General features: G+C 38.1%; 1 pseudogene across 1 annotated transcript in view; it reads right to left on the bottom strand.

Moving 5' to 3' along the window:
- The window catches only part of ptprjb.2 (protein tyrosine phosphatase receptor type Jb, tandem duplicate 2), a 53,621-nt pseudogene extending 38,520 nt beyond the window's left edge, over positions 1–15,101 (bottom strand). Inside the window, exons 1-4 of the transcript XR_014893258.1 lie at positions 15,079–15,101; positions 13,622–13,726; positions 11,011–11,078; positions 8,509–8,651 (exon numbers count right to left, since the gene is read on the bottom strand). The product of XR_014893258.1 is annotated as a protein tyrosine phosphatase receptor type Jb, tandem duplicate 2 (transcript). The remainder of the gene's footprint in view (positions 1–8,508; positions 8,652–11,010; positions 11,079–13,621; positions 13,727–15,078) is intronic.
- Positions 15,102–22,817: the final 7,716 nt, after the last annotated feature.

Genomic DNA, 22,817 nt, shown 5'->3' with positions numbered 1-22,817 from the left:
TGTGTAAGAGCTGCATCTTAATACTATGACAATCTCACGTTTTCATGCAAAGCTGACCTCGGGGGATGTGACTTTTCTAAGCTATGACTCCCTGGAGTTGTATTTCCCTTGGCCCTCTTCCTAAGAATCACTTATTTTCTCTTGAGTAAATAAACAAAGCATCATCTTAAGCAATTATGCCTTGACACTGACTCAGAGAGCAAAAATAACCAAAGCTCCAAGTCCCGTTTGGGAAATAGTGCCCAAGAAATGGTTCATTTTCCTTTTGAATCCACAGCGACTCCACCCATCTCAGGTTTGTTTTTCATTGTTGGTATTATTTGTGGCTCTTCTATGTGAAAAGTGTTAGAGAACTGTTGTGCAGAAACAGTAAATTTGCTGTTTAAGTCTTTTATCCTACTCATATTACATTTGATGGGCGTTTTTAAACAACTCCAGTGCGACGACAGACTGCTGTTTGAAACAATCTTCAGTTTCTTCTTGTAGTTCTCCATGTGGCAATGACCCTTTCACCATGTACACTATCTAGGCCCTTTGACTGGGCCGTTCTGCAGGAGGAGGAGGAAATGGCTGTACTGACCACTGTGTAAACATTACATCACCCCTAAACACGCCCTACCACGTTCTGATTCCTTATGATTCCTTGTACCTCCTGATAATGTCCGAGTTCCTTCCTGCATAATAAGAAATGACCTCTAAAGCTGTTTGTTCAAGAATCAGCCTTTAACACTATACGCTCATAATACTTCACTACTTTACATAATACTGCACAATACTTTGTTTCTACTTCTCAAATTACACAAACTATTAAAAATGGGTCTTGTGCCCTTGCTGACCTGCTGAGTGGAGAAAGTAGATTCCTCTCCAGCTGTAAATTCTGCAAAATCACGTTATCTGACTCTAACGATTATGTGTGCAGGTCTGTGTGTGTTGAAGATTAGTATTAGGTGTTTCGATTGACAAGGAACAAATTAAATATTGATAGTTTCCTCTGATTTTGCTCCTTCTCTGTTTGACCTTTTCCACTCTTGTGTTTTATCAGTTTTTTAGAAAGTGATCCTTCACTTTATTCTTTCTTTTAAAATTCTTTTTTCTTTATTTGATATCTCCTGTCCTTAACTGTATTATTATTTATCACAGGCAGGGGTATGCTAACTTCTTGGTACTTAACACGTGCTCTGATTATGTAGTCCTAACAGTATGTGTGAGTTAAGACTTACTATAGAGCAAGTAAGCCAAGCAATGCTTGCCCTATTATATTAAAAATTGGACACAAATTAAAACCTACCTTAAACTGATCTCTTTCTGAATTCTGTCCTATAAAAGACGTCCAATCGCATGATTACAGCCAGTCAATAAATTACTTTGACCTGTTGACCACAATTGGCAATAATAAATATATTGTGGTCATTTCATATAATTCTGTGAGATCAGATTTTTTCTTTATCCCAGAGTGTAAAATAATATGTGGGTAATACTTGAATCTTCTTCTTATGTGACTGAACTTGACCTGTAGCTCCCAATACCTTGGTTTGTTGTGTCTGGTAAGGTGAGACAAAGTGCATCCATTTACCATTGTTATTGATTAATAGGTTTGAGTGTGATCTGGTATTTCCTTTTATAGCACCTCTTAACCTGAACCTGAGTAGAGGTCTGATTATCCAGAGTAATTTAAAACCTCTGTGTGTATATAGTGTGTTAGTGGATTGTGATATTAGCAGTTTTTTTGTGATACAAACATTAAAGTACAGCATGACGTGGACAAGTTTTGTTCAAGCTGCTATTTTTCTCTAGCAATAAGTTGGCAGACTGTTCTCTATTTAAAAGGTCATTGCCTGCATATGAGTGACCTGCTCATTGTTTCTGTTCTAATGTAACTTCCTGAGCCCACCCAGAGATGCCTGATAAGACATTTAGACCATATTAAGGGAGGTCAGGCATTTGGCTTTACTTCATACCTACAGCCTGTTTAGTCATGCAAAGGTCTAGAGCCAATAAATCAAAACTTCACCGTGTCTACTTAAAGCGCTGCTGTTGCCAAAACATCACTTACTTGTGTCGACTAATAGCTTTGTCAAAAGTCAAAGTCAGCTTTATTGTCAGTGCCCATATGTACAGTCATACACAGGAATTTGACATTGCAATGCTGCCATGGCCCTCAGTGTACACTAAAACAATATAAAGATTAAAAAGTTAAAAAATTAAGTCATATATTAAACTTTTATTTTTTCATCCTTGGGATACATATTTTGCAATCACCATAAAAATAATTCAGATTATCACCATACATACGAGTGACTAATTTTGCCTGCTAACCCTGAACGTTTGCTGTTAATTCAGCAAAGCTGTAAGTTCACCAACATCCAAAGCACAACATACCTTTAGTGATCAACACTGCTCTTCTTTAAGACTGCGAGATACTTCATTTAACCCTATATAAAACCACAAGTTAAACGTTTATAATAAAGATCATGATCCATCAAATTTCGTTGATATAAATGACGAACAAATGTAACACTCTATAGCTCATGTCAGGGGAACTGATAACCACACTACTTGCCTAATAATATAAAGTGAGATATCATATCATGTGTGAACTGGGCCCACAACATAGCTCAACAAGTAACAACATCTGATGCGCTGCTTATTCTATTCTTTTCCTACATAACTATGATCCTTTCAGACAATATAGGACGATGAATCATAAAATAATGCTGAATGCTGCGTCTAAAATTAGCTGCTGTCTTTTGCTATCAGTGGTGTTTGTCTCCAGGTACCAGCCTCCCACACCGCTGTTTAGCAGCTCCTATCAGAAGCCACATCAGAATATACGGAAATGAGTTACGTAGCATTTACGGTCCCCAGCACTGTGCTGCCCTCTGCCAAGTGTGGAGCTGCCAGCTGCAGATACCCATCTGAGCACAATGCTCTTACCGTTAAGAGCTTCCTCGTAATGCAACAGTGCATGAATGCATACATACCCACACCCACAAAATGCTGGGCACAGAGGGCCAGTGCGTTACACTCATCACACCAGTGTGTGTGAGCAGTTTGATATTTGAAATGTGTGAAAGTGAAACATTGGGTGTAAAGCAACACTTTCTGCGGTTTATTTTATTAGCAAAAGTCTCCTTTTGTGGTCAGCAGTTATCACTTAACAAGCCTTTTTAACCTGTTTAATGGGCAAACCAGTCTATGCACGTTTTTATACCAATCTTACCAACAGTAGTTGAGTAACTGACTGACTTATTGAACTCTTTAGAGAATTGTTACCGAAATAGAATATTTAGTTATGTGAGATTATAAATGCTATACATTTTACCACCCATGATGCTGATGAACAGCCTTAACTGACTGACGTAGGCAGCTGTATAGTATTTTGATTTTAATCACTTTTCTGGAAAGACATTATGATGCAAAAATTAAACAACAGCAAAATAATCATATTTTTGTCCTCCGACAGCCTTGTTTAGTTATAACTTGCTCAAATGCCAATGATAAAAAGATAGTTATCTGCTGACAATAAGGCCTTTCAGGCTCGGAGAGGAGCCTGTGTCTCATTTACATGGACGGGGAACTGTGACTCTTTGTAATTCAAATTGTACAAGCTGCACTTCGACTCGCAGTGCTGGCTGAATGCAGAAGGTCTGGGGATGTCAATTTGAAACTGGACAGTCTTGATGCAGATGAAGGGGCCTGGGAGTGGGTGGAGGGTGCACCATTCTACAAAGGAGGGTTTGATTTGTGACTTTTGCACTTTAGACCAGTAATGGGACTCAAAACACTGGAAGGCTTTCTAATTTGTATAAAGCCAGCAGGATGCATCAGGAGAAAGAAACTTATCAGACGTCATTGAGATACCGCGCGTCATCAAACGTCACCCACATTTCAGGCATAAGGCTTGCAGCTTGCCGGAAAGACAGCGCTCCTCACGCAATGTCCACAACCACAGACGAGCCAGTTCTTTTAGAGTGTTAAAAAACATCACATTTCCTTGTTCCAAGACATTTCTAACTAATAGTAATGCCACAATTCTCTGGTAAGCAAGCCAAGAAAGAGAGTGAGAGACGCAGATGCAGGACATGGGGAGGACAAAGAAATGATGCACACAACCATATACACATGCAAAGTATTATACTTTTCCTGGTTCATTAATGGATGTGTGCCAGACTATGACCTCAGATGCAGTCTATATGGAGCACACCACCTAAACCTATTTTGAATCTCTTTTACTTCCATTATTTCTGTTATAGTTATAAATTAAATTAATAACAAATGATTGCATATTATATATTTTAAGCCCCTCCCCCCAAAAAATGTAGGCCCATACAATGACATTACAATAAAGTTTGTTAACAAACATACAGCCCGCTTTTACCGAGGCTACCCATAGATATTTCAGCATTAGTGGGTTCAGATACCTCATATGGTTCAATCAGTAGTTAAACCAAAACTGACACTAGACATAGCTACGGTGGACAGATTAAGTTCCACTAATGGAAAATATCTGTATGCAAAAAAAGTTACAGGGAAGCACAATATTTCCCCTTTTCTACTTTGCCTTTCCATTCTCTCTTTAGAGGGATTATGTGTCTGAATTTACATTTTTTTACTGTGACTTTTTAAAATAATTTTTTTAAACTTTTTAAATTAATGTTTGTGTAATCTAAGTAACTAATATTAATTTTTGCCCAGCGCTGCCAGACATGGTCATAATTACCACACATTTAATGGAAATGTCATGTAGTTCATGTAACTGCTGATGGAGACGAGGATGGAGAGAGATGGAGTCTGGTATTTGATTGTGTGGTTATAGTTGTCTAATGTATGTAAACATACTAGCCTCAGTTACATAATCTTAAGTGCCACTACTCAAGTATGTGCATACATACTTTACATTCCCGATACACGGTACAAATGTAAGTGATGAAAGCTTGTTTTCCCTTTTAACAATAAATAGATAATAATAAGGTTAGCAAATAATTAAAGTAACTGTCAGCATGTGAGTGGGTGTTGCAATTGTGCAAACAGGTATGTCTGTAGGCTGTAAGCTTTTTGTATGTTTGTTTCTTTTATTGTTCATGTAATCACACCTTTTTAAAGGTGTCATACGCAGCATAGGGTTTGACCACACCTTGTGACTTTCAGACCTTTCTTTGCCCATAAACAAGGCCCAACAGTCATAGCTTAGAAAAGTCACATCCCCCGAGGCCTCTGACAGATGAAGGCCCACTTCATCTGTCAGAGGATTCTTAAAATGTTTGTGAACACGGCCCCAAGTTTATACCGCTGTTTCATCAAAAGACCAGGGGCTATATTTGCAATCCTTCAAGCAAAAAAGTTTCTATGAAAGTTAAAGTTAGGACTAAATGTTGGTACAGATAAAAGATATTATAAAAGCATTTATAAGAGTAGATCCTTAAATAGTAGATACTGTCAAAGTCATTTTATATCGAGGGCCTCACGCAGCTTACTTTGATGTCTAGCGCGCCGGAAAAGTGAAACTCCCCTTTCTATCTGATGGTTAATTACACATTAAATCCTTGAGATATCTTAGGATATTAAAAACCTACAATTTCAAAATTTCATCTCATTTGTTATATTGCTGGGGTGAATGAAAGACATCTGTGTTTGGGTTTAAAATGTAAGAAATTAAAGAAAAAAATTTTGTTGTTAAAATACAGCTAAAAATCCACATTTTTAACCCTCCTTCACATTTTTCAAAGTCATCCACTGGGCCTGATTGGAGTCCTTGCTAGGCCGATTTTGTCCTCTGACCCTTATGCTTCATATGCTCCAGTCAAGTTTTAAAAAAAAATACACAGAATGGTTAAAATTGTAATATCTATATTTGGACGTTGTAGTAAAATGTAAGAAAACTGTTCTAATGGAAGTTGCCAGCAGATGAAGAGAGTCAGACAGAGATTTCGATAAGAAGCTTTTATGTCTTTTTTACATATCTGTGTTGTGGTCATGTATACTGTATAGACTTGCCATAAGAACCACAAGTATATCTCATAAAAGTGAAAACAAGGGTTGATATTTTAAGTCATGCAAGGATTTTTTTTTAAAAGACTAACTCTTGTGAATTTTTCAATTAATAATAAAAAATATATAATTATTAATTTTTTTATTAAACCAACTGGGGAATTTTCCAGCATCACACCTAAGCTAGCAATTACTTTCTCTTAGATTTCTTTGTTCTGTGGAGTGAGGAGCACTCTTAGTTTAGCCCCGGAGGAATCAAACGAAACATGTTTTGAGCGAAATGAGAAGATTTTCGTGTCTCTTATCTTTGGAAAGAATTCCAAATTGAGGCGTAGTATTCACAAATATTAAGTTAAACAAGTTTCTGGCCTCAAGAAACTGACAACAAATTTCTAAACTGATGCCCATAGTTAAAGCCTTATGTAAAGTCTGCCGTTCTCTTTAGTCTACGGAAAACAACTGTACTCGTGTCAGGGTTTTATTTGCATGTGTAGCGTGCAGCCAGAGTTCATCGCTGCTCAACCTGTGTACTCAGCAGCACAGAAGCTGACTTAGTTAACAGGTCTCTGTACCTTTACTTCCCCAATGGAAATAAGAGATATCATGTGATGTGCTAACAGAACATTTGTGTATTTCAACAGGACACTTCAACAAGCTGCATTTAATTATTAACAGGGGAAAATATTAAGCAGTGGTCATTTCTCATAACTGAATACAAAAACAGGATGATGATGAGGTTTTAATCAGAACATCTATGTTAAAGTTAAGCGATCATGGCTCAAGAGTTGGCCGTTCGCCTTGTAATCGGAAGGTTGCCGGTTCGAGCCCCGGCTCGGACAGTCTCGGTCGTGGTGTCCTTGGGCAAGACACTTCACCTACCGCCTACTGGTGATGGCCAGAAGGGCCGATGCCACAATATGGCAGCCTCGCTTCGGTCAGTCTGCCCCAGGGCAGCTGTGGCTACAACCGTAGCTGCCTCCACCAGTGTGTGAATGTGAGAGTGAATGAATAGTGGAATTGTAAAGCGCTTTGAGGGCTTCGAAAAGCGCTGTATAAATGCAATCCATTATTATTATTAAGGTGTTGCCAATATATTGAGTATCTAAAAAATAAATAAATAAAAGATACTGTTGACTGCTGATGGGAAAAGTGAAAACAGTTGCTATCTCTGGTGTGAAACTCATAATCTATCCACCCATGCTTTTCTATCCACCTCCTCTTTCAGAAGCACAAAACCATCATGTCACTTCTGCTGATCTGTCCAGTAAATGAAAGGGTGTGTGTGTGTGTGTGTGTGTGTGTGTGTGTGTGTGTGTGTGTGTGTGTGTGTTTATTTTATTTTCTATTACTTGCTTAGTTACTTACAGAATGGGCTTACAGCTCCACCCTTCAAAAAAAAAAAAACAATGTGCAAAGGAACAATTCCGCAGTTTATCAATCTAAATGTGCATCGGCAACAATGTCACAGATACGCATTTAAAATCATCCTCCTTCTCAGTATAAAACTTTGCTCTGTTGTCGTTTGATCGGTGCTGACACAGCTCCACATTAATCATTGGTTCCATGTTACTTTACACTGAAGAACGGTGAGGATCACATACGGAAAGAAGCGAGCCGGGGTGGCAGAGGTATCAGATCAGGTCCTTTGAAGTGTATTAATAGAGTCAGCATCACGGCACCATGGAATAAATATTTGCATAAAGAACGTGCCTTTTCATCAAGCACTGATATTAAACTTGGAATATGCAACACAGCTGTTCAATTGTCTTCTGATTCTAAACAAAAAAGTAGTTAAGCCACTTATCACTTATTAGAGATGAACAAGTAACTGGGCAAGTCCCTGGGTCTGTGAAGTGAAGGGGACACTGAGCTGCACCACATTCCTTTCCTGACCCCTTTGTGTTGGCCACACACATCCTCGCATGCCATTCTCAAACTCTCTCATCTTTTCTCCCCCTCTCTCTGGGCAGACTGATCAGTGGGACACGGGACAGGTGGATCTGTGGAAGCTGGATGCCACAGTCTATCCGTTAGTTGAGCCTCTTTTCAGAGGAATGTATTTCAGGGGATTTCAGACTACAGGTCAGGTCACTTGAACAAACAGTTTACCAACAAAGAGAGTGAGTCATTTAGTCTACTTTGGCAATGCATTTTAATATTGCTTCACTGTTAAAACTCTCTAGCTCAAGTCCGACATATTAATTACCCATCGTTATAATTTTTTATGCAGTTGAAACTTTCAAAGGACCAAGTTTTATTGTACTATTACATCTTTGTTGGTATCAGCACAAAATTAATGTGTTATAACAGCAGAAATGTTTTCCATAAACCTTCCCTTTAAGCGTGAGGTACACTCTACCGATTGCTGACTTAGGGGACGTACCTGCGCAACAGGTGCAGGAACCACGAACTCATGAAAACCGTGCGCATCACCGAAACAGAGCGCAGTGCAATAGTTGGAAAAGTGCAGTGGTGTCGTGTTTAATTTTGCTCATATTGTAAAAATTAAGTTTTTCTTACCTTGAGGAAGGCGCTGAAGACCAGAAGAGTCCACAGAGGGACGCTGAAGCGCATTGAGAGCTTCATGATGCCGCACACTGGGAGAACGGATTCTAGTGCTTTTTCTACCCGCTGCACACTTTCATGTCCAAACTTCCCTTTCGCTTGCAAAAAAACAACAGAAAACAAACAACGACTGGACTTTCTTCTAACACCTGAGTCAAACCGTTGCTACATCAGGAGAGTTTAAAGTGAGAGAATGAAACTTTTTCCTCTGAATTCACGGGGAGGAGCAGCGGCGAGAGGCGCGTCATTCAGAGTAGTCCGCCTCTCTTCAGTTTTTCCTCACTTCAGCTCGAACTACTTCCTCATCAACTAAAAGTCTGCCTTCCCTCTTTCCTCGAAGAAATCCAACATTCTTCCCATAACTTTGCCAAGCAGGTCGAAGGAATGCAGTGTCCCGTTTCTAACACGACGGAAATCCCATTTTCCAAAGCCAAGGTTACTGGGAAAGATCCCTAATATCACTGGCCTGGTTTCTCCTCTCTAAAGCGGTTCAGTCATTTCACAACAAAACAGAGTATTAGGCCAAAGATAAGGGGGACTACAGTGAGAGGGATATTTCATGCCTGAAGACTCGAGACAAAAGAACAGCTTAGTTTAAAGAACTAAAAAAACAAATAAACCTGCAATTTCAAAACCCGTTTATAATTTAATATATTCACTCATGGCTTGACCTTGTCTTGTTGTTTTAGTCATCTTTGGCCACAAAAGTGACTTTATTTGAATGCGCTAACACCACTAATACAGTCTAAGGATGTGCATTTAGCCTGCGGATAGCTGTTAAGGAACATAGAGATGTGAGAAATTTCCATTAATAATACTGAAAAAGACATGGTCAACAGTTCAGTTATTTATAGTCTATACAGATAAAGTCTAAAGTATCTAACTAGTGGGTCCCACCCACATACTGAGACACACAGTTGTCATGACACAAAATTGAAGAGTTCTGGAAGAAAGCTGGAAAATGTCAATTGGTTGGTGATTCCAACTTACAGTATTCCCACATGTGCAGTAAGTATGTTGCCACTAACACTATTATTACTCACAGTAAAGCAGACATAGGGTGCTTAAATAATCTTTGACTAAGTGACTTAATGCATTTTGTTGGTGTTTCAGTCAGGGATGGTTTTCAGACTAGGAAAGCAATGAAGATAATTGTTGTGACATGCCATAAACATCTTTATTTCAGCTGTGAAACTGTGAGCATCAAGATCAACTTTGTCTCCAAATCATTCAGCCTGAGCTGACCCTCTGATAATTTGCTCACTCCCGATGAAAACCTGAGTATCTTCAACACTTTCACTTCCAGCTCGGCCTCATGTCTTTTTGTCAGCACCATCTCCAAACCATAAACCACATCAGGTCTCATTACCATCTTGTAAATCTCCCCTTTCACTCTTGCTGCTATCTTGCTGTCACAAAACACCCTTGACACTCATCCCCACCCGCTGCACCCTCCCTGCACTGCGGTCTTCATCTCTCTTCTGCCCTGTTCACTGTTTTGGATGGTTCACCCTATCTCATTAGCCTTCACTACCACCACTACTCTGCTCAATGTAGAGTCACTGCTACAAACACTGGAACCAGAGCAAAGGTAATATTCAAAATGAAAACTAAAACAAAGTCAAACAGAAACAGAGAGTCTGAAAATAAAACACTGCAGACAAAATGCAGGATCATGACAAAAACTTTTTTATCGTCTGCTGAAGGACTAAATGGAAGCTCTGGCTGCTGTTATATTTCTCCATGTAAACTCAATTCAAATGAATGATAAAAGAAATAAACTACATGGTATGAATGATAAGGGCCAGTCTTCATGTAAAGCTTATTTATAGCCTATTTTATCAGCTTTGTTTTTCTTGTTAGTGCTGGATGGACAGGAAACAGTTTATAACAGAGTGTGTGTGTGTGTGTGTGTGTGTGTGTGTGTGTGTGTGTGTGTGTGTGTGTGTGTGTGTGTGGCTGTAAAACAAAAGCAAAAAAACAAGCCTCCTTGTCACACTACTTAGGATGAATAATTCCAAAATAAATAAACATTTAATACTTAATTCTTGAAAATGAAACCCTTTTCTAGTGTAAGTATTGTGTGTAAGTTATGAATATGCACAGAAACCCATATTAAAAAATAGAATAGAAAAGCTACTTTATTGTAATTCAGAACATACACCAGTTACTGCACACCAAAATAAAATTTCAGGCATGTAACTTCACTGCCCTAAATAGACTTTCTTAATGTGCCTTGTGCATATATGAATATACATCCTTTATGTTGAGTGCAGACATGTTTACGCATCCTGCGTGTTCATCCCGTGTTGAATTTTATGCTGCTGTCTTGTGCTTGTTCTGCTCATCTTTTGAGACATTCTCACAAGTGCGTTTTGAACTTTTTGGAATGTGTTGTTTATCACCTTCACACTTTTACATGTTAAAAAAAAAATTCTGTTACTTGTCAGCACTTACTGTGTAACGTTGTAGGATGTTCTCATGTTCTATAGAAATACTGCTAAGTTGCACTTCCTAGAAACAAACTTGGAACACAGAAGAAGACAGAAGTTTAGTTTTGTGAACACCAGAGGCTGGTCGGGTTTTACTGGTTGAAAATAATAATGGTAGATTTTTGCTACAACTTAACAACATAATTTAAAATAAATGAATACTGATGGGCGACAGAAATGTTGCAGCAACTTCCTGTTTGTTTTCCCGTCTCTAAAAAGCTCTTCTGAGTGACACAGACTGGCCTGATGTATGACAATGTTGTACAGTGTGTCATAGTTTTATTTGGCACTGAGAGGACATGCAAGGAAAGGTTCCAGCCAACAAGGAGGTTTAAACTAGGAACCCTCTGCATGTTGCGTGTTTAGGTTGTTTAAATGCATCATTATGCCAGGAAATGTTGGGTCCTGACATAACAATTCATGTAAATCACGTGGTCTCTATATCCCCACCTGGCTATTGACCAAGCATGATAATTTAGAGACCTTAAGCAAAGACCTGCATGAAGTCCTTGTTCACTTAAACAAATGCGTTCATAGCTAAGTGAGTAAAACAAAAATATTTTACATGTTAATAGATTTATTTTTAACTAGTACAGATTAACACTCGTTTGTGGATATAAGAAGCCTGCTCTATAAACACACAAAAAAGGAAAAAGCTTTCTAAAGTGGCACTTTGCCGATGAGGCTTCATGTAAATTGTCTGCTCAAAGTTGACTGACTACTTTATTTTGTGCACCTTGTTAGTGCTGGGTTAGCTGCTTTAATTCTTCATGCCATAGCTATATCAAAGTGTTTGAAATATACTAACATGCTGCTGCATCTCTAAGGTGCTGTGTTAAATTGAGATCTAGCGACACTAGAAGTTAGTTGAGTAAAGTGATCTCACTGTCAAAAAAAATAAAAACAGTTTGAGACCAAGTCTCAGCTGTGTCGTTGAAAGGTGGCTTTCATAACACCCCTGTTTCACCATTTTCCTCGGGCCAGCTTTATAATACCTTTTAGGCCTTCACGGCGCATGTGAAGTGAACATTCTGAGTTAAAGTGGCATAGCTGGGAGGTCACTTCACAGTTGAAATGTGAATTATGCGTTGTTCAGCGCAAACCTTATTGCATCCTGATGATTAGAACACAGAAGAAGACACAAGCAGGAAATTTGTCTTTTTCAGTTAACCGTGGTCATAGACTGAAGCTTATGTCATATGTGAGCAACACGTAAATCTCCTTTCTACTACAGCGTTAGAACTCATTACTCAAAAAACACATTCTCAGTTTTATGTTATTTTAAAGTTGCCAAAATTAGGAAATCCTCATTTTCATTACTCCAGAATAGCTGGCTAGCCATGAATCGCTCTCATGTGTACGTGTATAATTAACGCTCTTTAATACTGGTGCTTTTAAAGACGTGCTCTATTAAGTGGGTGATTTTTTTGACCTCTTAGTACACTGGATGCCAAAGCCGCTTTTTGACAGACAGTTTTATACTGGCTGTTAAAAGAGCCCAACTAATGATGTCTAATGGAGATAGAGAAGATGTGAACTGGTCACTGTGACGTATTATTCTCAGTGTTACATAATGCTCTCGGATTGTTGCAATTTGTTTTTTTTTTAAAGCCGCACCTTCCATATGTTCTTCCTGTAGCCATTATAAATTTAACTAATATGTTGTTTTTCTTTCTAGCCTGCTGCTCTTTTCCTTTTTTGTGCTCTGTCAGGAGATCAAGACTCAGATGTTTTCTTTTGAGAGATGTTGGTGATAGCATTTGACCACAGGGACAGAAGGAATCTTATCTGCATGCATTCATAAAAAAGAAACATGCATTAGACTTAAATATCTCAGTCTGAGTGACCTGAAGTCAAAGTGCAGTCGTCAAACATGCAGCGTAACTCTGGTGTAGACTATACTACCGTTAGTAGTGCCTTAACTCTGCCGATCATTGCATAACCAGCATGTGCCCATTCAACATAAAGTGATCTCTATTTTCCACACAGAGAGTTGCAGAACATTTGCAAATCATCCTGTAGTTTTTTAATGAAGCACCTTTGTAAGAACACGCAACTCTTAGCGATGGCATTCTATTATCCCTAAAAGGCCTCTCGACTCTTCATCTTTCTGGTCATCATCATCGATTCATGCAACACAGAGTATTCAGGCATCTGATTTTTACTAAATACTAACAGAAATTAACTGTTCATTAAAACACTGACATTTTTTATACAAAAAGATTAGTGTATTATCCCATAAAGACAAGATTTCTTTAAGCAAGTAACAGTTTAAAACAATTAAATTATAGTATTGTAAAAAATTATTTAAAAGATCTTGTAACAAATCATTATTGGGTTGATGGACTGACAGAAATTTGACACCCTTTTAGCTCATTGATAGATTTAGACACCAAAAATTGTGCAACGTACCAACACCATGTGCAGCAAAACAGTCACAGAGAATATGCATTTAAGCTCGTATGTACACTTTTGACCCTGTGTAGATTAGAGAAAATCCACCATGAATTCAAACACATGCACATTCATGCCCATGATCAGTGCATGCAAATGTCATATATACAGTTGTCACAAACCTGTCTTATTATAAGTTAAGCGCATCAGGCTCAGATGGTAAAAAACACCTTCTGTGTTATTTGGAGAGGGCGGCAGCTTCTTAAAATATGGCAGAATTTGATGCTCTGAAAATGAGAAGTGGGTAGAATTACTCAAAGAAGTGTTTCCACTTTGAAAACAAGCAACAAAATCTGCACAAGAATGCTGGAAGAGTGGTGTTGCACGAGGCTTATAACTCTCAGCCAGGAGAGTCTCATGTGAGACAATTACTATTTAGAAAGCTTCATGTTCCGATTTGCCAGGGTGATAGGATAGGTCCAAAGTAGATTTTACATGCACTTACCACCTACTCAATGTTGCATTCTCAATCTGTAAAAACAACTTTGACCTAAAGATAGACACAGGACCTCTGAAACTGCGCTATGGTGTCTGATATGAACATGAACATGACAATGAGTTCACTGTACTCAAATGGCCTCCACAGTCACCAGATCTTTATCTCCAAGAGCACCTTTGGGTTGTGGTGGAACAGGATATTTGCATCACGGGTATGTAGCCAACAAATCTGCTGCAAATGTGTGATACTATCATGTCATAATGGACCAAAATCTCTCAGGGATATATCCAGGACTTCGCTGAATCTATGGCATGATGAATTAAAGCAGCCGAAGAACTAGCAAGCCGAGCCTAATTAAGGCAGCCGGTCCCATCTTTTATGTGAGGCCTCCTTTGGCAAAGTTCCACTTGAGACAACTTTTTTTCTTTTTCTTTTTTTGGTCTTCTTATCTTGTTTCTGCAAACAAGTGTTAACATGTACTTGGTAAAAAATAAAGCTGTCAACATGTAAAAAAAAAAAATTGTTAATTTTACTTGAAAAATTACAAATGCATTGGGTAAAATGGAGAAGAGCATCACACTCGTCTTTGCTTGAGGTTTTTCAATTGCTGTGCTTCGTCAGTAGCAAGTAAAGCCAGCCGCGTGAATGCCAGGATGCAAAGTTTCTTAGCACAACAATGCCTTTTAACAACTGCACCTAACTTCTGTGAAGGTTCTCAGTCATCCAGGTCATCGTAGTCTAAGGAGTTTGGAAAGAAAAGTCTCTGGACTTCGAGAAGTTTCTCGGATGAGAGGTGAAACATCTTCAAGCAACTTAAAGAAGTCCAGATGCTTTTCTTTCTAAGCTCCACTTAGACAACTGCACCTAACCTAAACATATAATCCTCTCTTTAGAGTTCAGTATGGTGCAATCCACACATGGTAAGCTCCACACCTCTCCGCTAGTTGCTTCACTCTCGTTTACTTTGCAGTCACTACTTTAAATATATTCTACTTACTGTCCAATGTATTGTTTCTTTATTAAATTAATTTTTTTTCTATCACACCTTCCAGTGTTTATATGGAGTGCACACACATTAACACTACAAGGTCAAAGTTCTGTTTTATGTTATATTAATACATCTTTCTTTGTTTGAGTTACCTGGGGTTTGGCTTCTCCTTGCTGGTTGGCAAAAGGTGTGGCAAAGGGATGGGAGAGCTGAAGTACTGCTGACAGCCTAATTGGATCAAATCACATGATTCATTGCCTGGGGGGTGTTTCAAGATTGTTTAATTATTTTGTGTTTTCACAGGCCGGCCTTTAAGGTGTCACAGATAAAAACCCTGAAAACCATAAATTTCACACCTGAGCCTCAACTCTCAACTTGGGTGTTCTTTTGGACAGCTCCTTTAAACTTGATAAGCAAGTGTCCTCTGTGGTACGGTCTAGCTTTTACCAGCTATGACAAATCTCTGAAGGCTAAGCATTACATACCGCGAATGGATCTGGAAAAACTTATACATGCATTTGTTACCTCAAGATTAGATTACTGGAACTCCCTTTACCTGGGCCTCCAATCTGCCCTTCTCCATAAACTACAACTTGTTCAAAATGCAGCGGCACGCCTTTTAACTGGTACTAGAAGGTTTGATTTTATTACCCTGATCCTTGCTGACCTACACTGGCTGCCCATCAAATATCGGATTGATTTTAAGATTTTACTGCTTACATTCAAAATCGTAAATAATATTGCACCGTGCTATTTAACTGAACTTGTCAGCTGGTATACTCCTAGGAGAGCACTTCGATCATTGAGTCAAATGCTCCTGGTGCAACCTAGGTCCCGGCTGAAAACCAGAGGTGATCGTGCCTTTGCCATTGCTGCACCGAACCTCTGGAACAGTTTTCCTTTTAAAACACGATTGAAAACTTATTTATTTGATCTTGCATTTCAGATTAGTTAGGATTTATCAGATGTGCACTTTGTACTTTAATTGCATTTGTGTGTAATTTTAAATTATTGTGTTACTGGGTTCTTCCAGTTTATATTTCTGTGCTGATTTTATCTAACTTTTACACTAGGTGTGAAATATTTCTTTTAGCATAGTACTCACGGGTTAATTAGTGCTTTGTTTTAACTGGGAATGCATGTATCTGTATCCATGTCTAATTAATTTTATTTCATATTTTATTATTGAGAAGCACTTTGGAGTATCTCTGGTCTTTTAAATGTGCTATATAAATAAAGTATTGATTGATTAAATTATACATCATTACAAGGAAAGTCACCTGCTGTTTTTTCAGATAACTTACTGAAACTTCATTGCTACTGTGATGGTGCAGAGTACGTAAATGCATTTAGAATTTATCTGAGCAGATTCATTAGCTGTTGGCTTTTTGTAATGTTTGCTTCTTTACTGTAATAATGGTCCACTGACAGTCTGTCATGGTTCTGGGTCGGTTCGACCCAGCATTTTAAGTTTATTATGTTTTGGGTTTATTTTTGCATTATGGAGTGTTTTGGGGTTCTCTGGTGTTTTGATTATTTACAAAAGATTATATTACTGTGGTTCTGGTTTAGGGTTTTGTTCACAGGGTTTGTGTTCTCATGTTTTGTGTGGGTTTAGTTCTGTGTCTGGTCTGCGTCTTTGTGTAGTGATGTCTTGTTCCTGTTTTATTGTGAAGGTCTGCGTCTCATGTGGGTGTGTTCAGTTTACCTCCCTTGTCTCGTCTCGTTAATTACTCCCAGCTGTGTCCCCCACCTGTGTGTAATCTCCCTGTGTTTCTCTGAGTGTATTTAAGTTGTGTCCTCTGCTGTAGTAGCTGCTGGTCTGTCTGTCTACCATGTTCCAGTCATGTGTTTGCACTGCTGTCACCATCATATACCATCGTCTATCTTCCTTCATGTTCAGGTTCCTGTTCTGTAGTTAGTTGTTCCCAGTATCGTTTAGTTCATTCTCCGTTTGCCGTTTGTCTATTTTTATTTTGTGTTTAATAAACCACCTTCACACCTTTACAAGTGCCTGCGTTTGGATTTTCCTTTATTACTTCCACACGGCTCATCTCTATCGCCGTGACACAGTCAAAGTTATTGGAAAGAGCTTCAAGGAACTGCAAAAGCAGAAAAATGCTCCTTGGTTTAATTTTAAAACTTAAACAAATATATCCTTTGAATGTTTAATTTAGCTGAAAAAGTTATAGGCAGCAGGAAAGAAAGCAAAGCACTTTGATTTCCAGTCCAAATAATGAAAACAATGGATGGATTTCCTAGAGGCCGGAGTTGTTACATACTTGTCTCTTAGCCCAAAACTTATACTGAAGATCTTCACCAGAAATAAAGAGAAGAAACTGTATTTACTGTAGAAGTGACGTCAGTTCTAAGAAGTTGTAAGAACAATCTTTTGACTTTATTCACAGTTTTGAACTGGGAGTGAGCCCCTGAGTGAGCCGCACCTCTTCCTTAGCCCTCTGAGTGATAAAACATCTCTTTGATATGGATGATCTTTGAAAATGCCAGAAGAAGAAAAAAAAGATCAAGTGTTTGAAGTTTGCTCACACAATCTTCTACCAACTGAGATAATGTTTCTCTTTGGTTCCATAGGAAACACCCAAGGAAATGACCGATGAATTCTCCTTTTCCAGATGTGTTTTACTCCTCTTACCCTTTGCTGTTCCAGTAACAACATTGCCGTGTTATATAGCTTATCGCTGGCATTGATGGCCAGGAACAAAATCAATTAAGCAAATATACTGTGAGGGTTACAGTACAGCTACTCTGTGCAAATACTCATGTTAGAAGAAGGGAAAACAAACAATGAGCACAGCTTTTGTGAAAGATTATAATTGTGCTATGCACACACACACACACACGCACGCACGCACGCACGCACGCACACACACACACACTTGTAAAATGATTGTGTTTTTTTTTGCTGAATGTGAAGGCAAACAATAACATTGCTTCATCTTTGCAAAAGAGCTTCTCTTTGAGCCTTTTCCTAACCCACTCTGTCCTCTGGTTGCAAAGAAAAATATTTATAGTGTGAACAAATGTGTCTTTTAACTGCTTTAGGTAGTTAAAAGAGAAGGTTGCATGGTGTGATTGAAAAGATCCACATTGTGCTGCGTGCAGAATGCTTTCATGGTTAAAATAACTTAATTTGGTTATTTACTTCCTATATTTAGGTGACCATACTTGATGTGGTCAGACCTGTTTAACAACACACAAGAATTATAAAGTCAGCATCAGTTTGAATTAATCACATCTTCAGTTCCAAGATTCCCAAACAGCAGCCCTTGCAATTGATAAAGAATTAAGGGAAAATGTGACAAAGGTTGTTCTTCCTGGTTAAAAAAGGCATTTTTCCTTTCCACCACTGCCTAGTGGCTGCTCACAGGGGATCATCTGATGGCTTTCTCTCCAATACTGTAGGGCCTTTATAGTGATTTGGCACTACAGAACAAAAGGTCAATCGAATTGAATTAAACACTACATCCAGGATAAACCCTAGTGTCCCCACTCTTACAGTTAATGAAAATGGATAAATATATAAATACCTGAATTTAAATGTGACATTAACCTTGATGTCAGAGAATATGGTAAAACTAGACAGCAGAGATGTTTAATAAGTGACAGACAAATTTTAAATTTCCAGCTATTGCTATTAAAAGGAACAGAAATAGTTTGCTATAGGCTGAAATAGTTAACTAAAAGCAATTGACAAATACTTTTCTTAAATCTTTGAGATAAAATTCTACTAAAAAGGTTGCTTGACAATATTCACAAAGTTAAATAAACTGCTAGTTCCTTCATATCAGGTGAAGGTTTGTCCTTGTGTTCAGTAACAGCCAGCTGATTTCTAACTTATTAAATGTCCCTATCTTCTGTTCTTGTGATATTTTTAGGACTGTATACAGAAACATAACACTTCTCTATATTATAGTTTAATTCCAGTTATGAAGCCATACATAAGTCTAAATATGCTCACTAAGATTAGTTCTCAGATCTTAACACTAGCTGTGTGTGTGCAGCACTGCTGCCTGACAGCAGGAAGGTCATGGATTTAAACAACTGGAACCTGTGTATGTGCAGTTTGTGTTGGCTCTTCAACATACAGGTGACCTTTCCATGTCTCTTTCTGTGACACCCTATGAGAGCTGGAAAACGCTCCAGTTACTCTAAAGAAGAAAATAAATGGTTAAATGGTTCTGAAAAATACGCAACCAAAACTAAGTTTTATAAAACTTAAGTTTTAAACTGTGTTAAATTTTATAAAGGCTCTGTTGTACTTTTGTATTGCTTTGTTGTTGAAAGGTGAGGTGCAGTTAAACCTTTTCTTTGAAATATCTGCCTGTTGCTTCTGCCAACAGATATAGAAATACAAACTTTCTCAAGCTGACATAAACATATTTGTAATGCTTTAAAAAAAGAAGAAGAAGAAGAAAAAGCAATGGACGACATGACGGGTAGCGAGTCTTTTGTTTGCACTTCCCCCGATACAGTCCACCTTCTCATTTTCCATCACATTTTTGGTTTGAACTAACCAGTTCAAATAACTTCCTCTAATTCATACTGTATAAAAAGTAAACAAAAACACAATGCAGTGACAAACTGAAAACATGTCAAACATTTGAACACAGACAATGTACAATTTTCAGAAAAATATTTTAATATGCAGAAACACACATCAAAAGTTGTCATTGCAGCTCAGCTATTTGACTGTGCAGTCAAAGTATTGCAGTTAATTAGACTTAATGGCAGTAGGTCAAAAATATCACTGGGTACTGTAAATAGCTCCTCAGCTAAAGCACAATGTCATTAAAACATTTAAAGAATGTGGAAAGACCAGCAGCTGATTACAGTTGGTAAAGGAAATGGGAATGGCACATAGTGTAAACATGATCCCATCCCAACTTTTTTGACATGAGCATTTTTTTAATGGTATATTTGGATGCTGTATGCAAAGCACTAATAAAGTACACACCATAGCTCTAATATTTGACTGTGCACTGTTTTATCCAAAGCATTGAACTCTCCTCCATACCCTACTATCTCTGCATTACTTGTTTGTTTGTTTATGTTGAGTAAATGGACACAATTAAGGTTGTGGTCATGAACTAGTGGTTGTCCATCTCTACTGTCTGGGCGCCTTGAGATTTGAACCCTAGAATAAACATAGATTTCTAATCTAACATCCAATCTGAAGTTTAGCAGTGATGGTGCGGCTAGGTTGCTGTGACCGGGCCCTGCAGCGAGGGTGGAGACGCACTGGAAAAACATAATGTTTGCACACCCCATTTAAAGCTCATCAAAGACATTTGATTTTACTATAATTCCTTTCAAGATTAATGTCTCTTCTTTCTCTCAAAAATGCTCATGTTAAAACAAATCCGTGTACAAAACACATTTTGCATCCAATGTAAATAACCGACTGAGCACGTACACACAAATCCACATTCAGTGTTTAACAGATAAACAAAAACCTCCCATGAGGCTCATTTCCCATATAGCATCACATAAACGAATGAAAAAACTGAGGTCCTCTGCAAGCACTGGCAGACAACTAGCAATGGTTTATTTTTTTCCCTAGTCTAAATGATTATGAGTGGAATAACACTTTCATTTTGGTAATACTGCCGCTGTCATTTTCATATCGCCAGTCCAGGCGACACAGATGTGTTAAAGTTTTTTTTACATAGCTGCTCAGGAACTGGGAGGAGGTGTTTTTCTCACTATTTACTGGCACAAACAGCATTAAAAATAAGTCTTCTGGGTAAATTCCTGTGAATAATGTCATTTACATCAAATGGTAATATTTTAATGGAATATCTGAAGGGCGAACCGAGAAACGAGTGACCACTCGATTAGGAATAAATTACTATCTGAAGGCAAAAGTTAAAGTATAACCAAGTCGAGGACTACTGGCACTGAAAGATCAGTTATTTATAAGCAGATCTCTCAGTACTGTAAATCTACAAAAAAAACCCTGACTTTAAACAAATAGCAAATTATTGCCAAATTTCACATATTATACTTAATCTAATTTTTTTCTGTTTTTTTTTTTTTCTAGGAATGGGAAGCATCATATCATTCAGGAAGTACTTCAGCATTTTAGTAGAATTTCAGTAAAACCGATGTGAAACATGAGTCCGAGCTGCAAAGTACAAAAATTATTATTTATTTCATGTAGTTGATCAAACACTAAAAATACTTGGTCTTAAAACGTTTAATACTGCCCTTATTCGTTAAACCTGCTCTGCCTGGTAATAGTCATCTCTGATTTGCAACAGATGCTATAAACCAAAATAAAGTGCAGTGTTCATGGACAAGTTAGTCCATGAACACTGCACTTTTTTTGGTGCAAGGTCTCGCAGGATTGCAGTGTCAGAGAGCACATTTGACCCTGCACATTTCAGCTGTGTTTCACAAGTTTATTTAACTTGCTGTATAGTGTCACCATCATACCAGTGACAATAAACAAATATTTTCTCTAGAATTTCTTTAGATTTGATTTACCTAATCCTGTGAAATTACAACAAATAATGTGTCTTCTTTTATGAAACAGGAAGTGAGCCTGCTGCAGGCTGCGTTCATCAGATGAGCACTTTATAGCTCCCTGATTCTCTCTAATGCAAATGTGCAGCAAGATTATCCTGCCGGTTTGTGTTGGGCTGTGTTTTATGGCTGGAAACTGCTGCATTCATCTGAATGCGACACGATGAGTCACAGTCAAATCTGAGTTTGGCATCTGTTTGGTAACAGACAGGAAGGCTTTAAACCCAATTAGTGTGCTAAAAAAATAAATAAAAATAAACTCCCCACACAAAATACCACTTGGCTAAATGTTCCAGCAAGTATTAATGAGACAGAGTCTACTGGGTACGTTTATGAAGACACCAGCAGTGAGTCACTAGGACCACTAGATGCCTCCATTTGTTACCACAAGAATGTTGCTCCACAATCTGTTTTAATATGGAAAAAAACCCCACTTTAATAATTTTCTTACTGTTCTTTATAAGTTCTACATTGCACTTCATTAAGCTTTCCGGGAAGTAAGCATTTTAACACCTCTGTGAGATTACATCACATTTCAGTAAAATTGCTGTGTGGTATCAATTGTGTGAGAGAGAATGAGGAAGTGATGTCAGAGTTTGATGTTTCTGCGTGGCAGCTAGTGAACCGGACAGTTCAAGGATAAATCTTTCTTTGTATCATTAATTAGATTAGATCATAGCTTAATGGTGAAAAAAGGAAAAGGGGAATGGGAAGATGAAAGACAGAGGAGTTCATTTAGCTGACTGCAGTAGGAGAAAGGTGAGGATGTGTGGGAGAGATATATTGATGGAAAGGAGAGGACTCTGAAGTGGGTCATAAATAAGAAAGGGCAGAAAGAGAGAAAGTGTTTAAGGACACAAGGTTTAGTTTAGCAAGTCACTTGAATTTTATTGAGGAAACTGGAGAGACTGGTGTGAACCCGTTGTGACACCAGCTATAAGAGAAATGTTTTCAGACCGTGAGTTTTTATTTCTTTGTTTTTCATCACTATTTTTTTTTTTTAACTCCTGGGTTTGTGTTACACAAATGAGTACAGGTATCCCTAATATACACAACTCTGGCTGTGAGCACAACAACCTCTTCTACTTGCTGTGCAAACCTTCTATTTGTGCCGAGCAGCCAATCAGAAGAAATTTAACTTAAATAGAGGGGGAACAGGGTGAATACTTGAATTCATCAGTACAGACATATTTGTTCAGCTGAATGTTGAGATTATACTGGTAGGAAAGGTAGCAAAGGTGATAACCTGTATGTTGTTTTCACAGCTTGTTTCTGCTGCCTCCAAGTGGCCAAAGGGAAATCAGACAAGCTTTGGTGCCTTTAAATTTTCTCTTTGCAACAATTT

This window comes from Mchenga conophoros, linkage group LG7, assembly GCF_057382185.1.
Source record: "Mchenga conophoros isolate Kocher_MC1m ecotype Shallow Benthic linkage group LG7, M_conophoros_male_GT1.1, whole genome shotgun sequence".
Classification (NCBI taxonomy): Eukaryota; Metazoa; Chordata; class Actinopteri; order Cichliformes; family Cichlidae; genus Mchenga; species Mchenga conophoros.
This window is presented reverse-complemented; position numbering and strand designations above follow the sequence as displayed.